Raw genomic sequence first — 3,809 nt, forward strand, 5'->3', positions numbered from 1 at the left:
TAACACTCCTGTATTCAGTTCCGCACACTCGAGCCTGCAGTCTCATGTTATTAATACTAGAATAGCTTGGCATATACTCAAAGACTGCGCAGAGGCTCCCAAGCTTCCCCTTCCAGGCACCAAGCCTTCTTTATGCCTAATCCTTTCTAATGAAGAGAGGAGAGTGCTTCTCAGGGAGTCAGGGGACCTGCCATTAGCAGGATGTTGGAGGAACATCGAATTCTTCCAGTATACAGCAGTTTTCCTAAGCATTGCCAATTTATTCTACAGGGAAATGAACTTTTGCAGGAACTCAAGAGTGAAAGGAACGAACACAGAAAGGTTTGCCTGGTGGCCCAGGGATGCTCCAGTGCACAAATCCAGGGGGTGCCACTCATGTCGTATTTGCTGAGAATTGCTGTTCCTGGGTCTGTGTGGTGCTGCTACCTGCTCTTGCCTTCCTATTTCTTCACCGAGTCCCGTTGTCATTCAGGACACAATGCTCTACGCCTTTGGCAGATTTCAAGTTATTCTCTTAGAATGTGAGAGCCAGAAGGGGCCACTGAGTTTAGTGACATCTTTTCCCTCCCTTTGCAGATGAGGAGGCCGTGGCCCAAAGAGGTCATTTGTCCAGAGGCAGGACCTGGATCAGAGGCTCTTGACTTCCTCTTCCCCTTTGCTGCCCTAAGTGTGGGCCACGGGCCAGCAGAATCAGCGGATCCGGGGACCTGCTGGAAACATGGCATCTCCTGCTCCAGCCCCAGACCTGCTGAATCAGAACCTGCCTTTGAACAAGACTCCCTGGTGATTTGCACATGCGTGTTGAAGTTCAAGAAGCACTGACCTTCCCACACCAAGATGAAATAATAAAGACCTCTAAATGCATTCTTGTTTCCAAACTAACCCACATTTCCTGCACTCTGAAAGGAAATGGACTTATAAGATATTGTAGGGGGAGGAAGGAAAGGGACGGAGATGAGTTCATTTTGCAACGCTACTCACATGGAGAACCCTGCCCTTCCAGGGGGATGGGCTTGGAGGAGACGTGCTCATGGGAGCCTGGGGAAACGTGACTCTGGAGTCCTCTCTCAATTCTTTGACTTACACAAGTTTTGTTTTGACTCCTGCCTGAGGCAGGCACAACCTCTTCACTCCTCATCCTCTTGACCTCAATAACACGACCCTTTGCAGAGAGCAGAGACCTCGGAAGCCCCTTGGCTCTTTGTACCTCTCCTTAGGTTTGGTTTTGGTTTATGGATGTCACCCCTTGTCCCTGCTAGAGTGCAAGCTTTCTTGGGGAGAGAGTGCTGCTTCTACCTGGTAACCCCCACGAGCCTTGGTTGGTAGGTGGGGCCGACGATGTATTAGTGGAGAGTGGGAGGTGAAGAACACGTTCCAGAACTCCAGTGGCCAGCAGTAGGGCCTTGTCCACGTCTGCTCTTGGCCTCCATTGGTTCTAGGAAGACCAGGCTGTTGTCCCTGCAAGAGTCATATGTTAGAATCCACCCCCCAGTCCCTCAGAATGGGACTGTATTTGGAGATAGGGTCTTTAAAGAGATAACTAGGGGAGAATGAGGTCATCTGGGTGGGCCCTAATCCAATAGGACTGGTGTTGTTATAAGAAAAGGAGATTAGGATACAGACACAGAGGCACAACCATGTGAGGAGGACACAGGGAGAAGGTAGCCGTCCACAGGCCAAGGAGAAAGGGCTTGAGAGAAACCAACCCTGCCAGCACCTTGATTTCAGACTTCAGTATCCAGCCCCCAGTCTGTGATACTCTGTTTCAGCAGCCCGAGCTGACTCATGCACCCGTGAACATGCACGATGGACCAGATTCTGACTTAGCATCTCTAGGAGTTGCCCAGTATTTTCCATTTCTGTGAAAAACAGCAATTTCTAGATTCCAAATGGAAAAACGACTTCTTTTAGTTGGTTATAAACAAGCAATAGAATGATGTAGGAGTTTGTGGACAACGTATAAATAATTTTCTCCCCACTGGAAAAGAATCTGCAATGGATTTGATTATTTTATAGTTGAGGTCTATATTTTATAACAGGGAGTGTACATGCTCCTTTTCCCAGACATAATTAGATTTCCTTTACAGCCAGAGAACCTGCAGTCTCAGGTCTGGTTTGGTCCACTGCATACCAGCTACTGCCAATATTTCTAAATCTTCATGCCCAGGAGCACAGCGCTTTTAACACTTAAGAGAAATGGTGGTTGTAGCGCGTGCAATCCCTACGTGCATGCCTGTGTTCAAACAGGTGGGACATATTTGTGTTACCAGAGTTACTCTGTTTTGTGACTCCATCTTATTGCTCTGTGTGCCCTCCTTAGTTTTGCTTTTGTTTTTTAATCATGGTCCATGTCAGTCATGGGAGGCCCATCCCTGTCACGGGCAGTCAGCCCCTGCTCGCCTGCAGCTGGTGGCGAGTTATTCGTGGCCCCTCCTTCACTACCTCTTTCAGACAGCGGGCTTGATTCTAAGGCAACTGGGTCACCTCTAGTTTCTTTCCAGACTGAGATTCTAAGTTTCCCCCTTCACTTCCCAATGTCCCCAAATGGAGTAGGCTCAGAGACAGTCTTGGGCTTGGTTCTCCCAGTGGGGGAAGAGCTTGCACGCCTCACCCTGAGAGAGCCCCTGTCACCGAGGGGTGGAACCCTCACCCACACATATGTCTTCCTGTCCGGCCACAGTGGCTGGGCCCCACACAGCACCTTCTCTCCTAAGCCAAACCCCCTACCTGCCCCCAATTACCCAAGGAATCAGTCGGGAGCCATAAATCCCACCTGTTATTTGAACAGAGAGAATTTAAAGACTTGCTGACTAGGCATGAAGTTGGTAATGAGGTAACAGGAAGGGAAAAGATATGACCAGTGGTGGGAGGGCTCATGTTGGGGGTACCAGGGGTGACCCCTATTCTTTGCAGGTCTGTGGGCAGAGTAAAGGCCTCTCTGTCCCCCACTCCTTCTTTGCTTTAGCTCCAACCTCTGGGAAACCAACTCAAGGCCTGGCCTCTCCCTCCTCTGCTGGAAACTGCTCCAGAATTAACCTTCGAGGAGAGATTCTGAAACAGTAAAACGTGAGTGCTGGATTAAGGGAGCTTGAAGGAAGTACCCTGGCTGGGTGTTTCTCTTTTGTCCCCATCTTCCTTCCTCCTGCCTTCCCTTCTCTCTGCTGTTAGTCCTCACCCTGCCCGTGTACAGGCCACTCTCCTCTCCTGGCCCAAAAGCTTACCCTTAGTGATGGAGGCACTCACCATCTCGCCCTTCCTGGGAGGCTGTTAAAAATGTAACCATGCATTCTTGATAGGCCTACATAGTCTGGTGATTACAGGAGAAATGTGTTTTTCAGGATGCTGGATCATAGGATCTTCAAAGCATAGAGCCTATGGGATTTTAGAACTCAAATTTGCCTTACCCTAAAGCAGTGATTTAAAAAAAATAATTGATGTCTGAGTTCTGCTCTCAGAGATTCTTATTAGATTGGTGTAAGGAGTTGGACCCACTTGGGCATGGGATTTCGAAAAGCTTCCCAGGTGATTCAAAAGCACAAAGCACAACCAAAGCTGAGATCTGTGCCCTCAGGTATACCCAGATAGAGTAAATAAATGTCATCAAAATGATAAAAGTTGGCTGGGGCGGGGTGGCTCACGCCTGTAATCCTAGCACTCTGGGAGGCCAAGGAGGACGGATCGTTTGAGCTCAGGAGTCCGAGACCAGAGTTGGGTTTAAATCTACTATGTGGCTATCTGTTTTCTATTTGTACTTTCTGTCCTTTATTCCTTTTCTTTTCCTGACTTTCCTGTATTATTTGAGCATTTTT

Source organism: Propithecus coquereli, unplaced genomic scaffold, assembly GCF_000956105.1.
Source record: "Propithecus coquereli isolate 6110/MARCELLA unplaced genomic scaffold, Pcoq_1.0 Scaffold451, whole genome shotgun sequence".
Taxonomy (NCBI): Eukaryota; Metazoa; Chordata; class Mammalia; order Primates; family Indriidae; genus Propithecus; species Propithecus coquereli.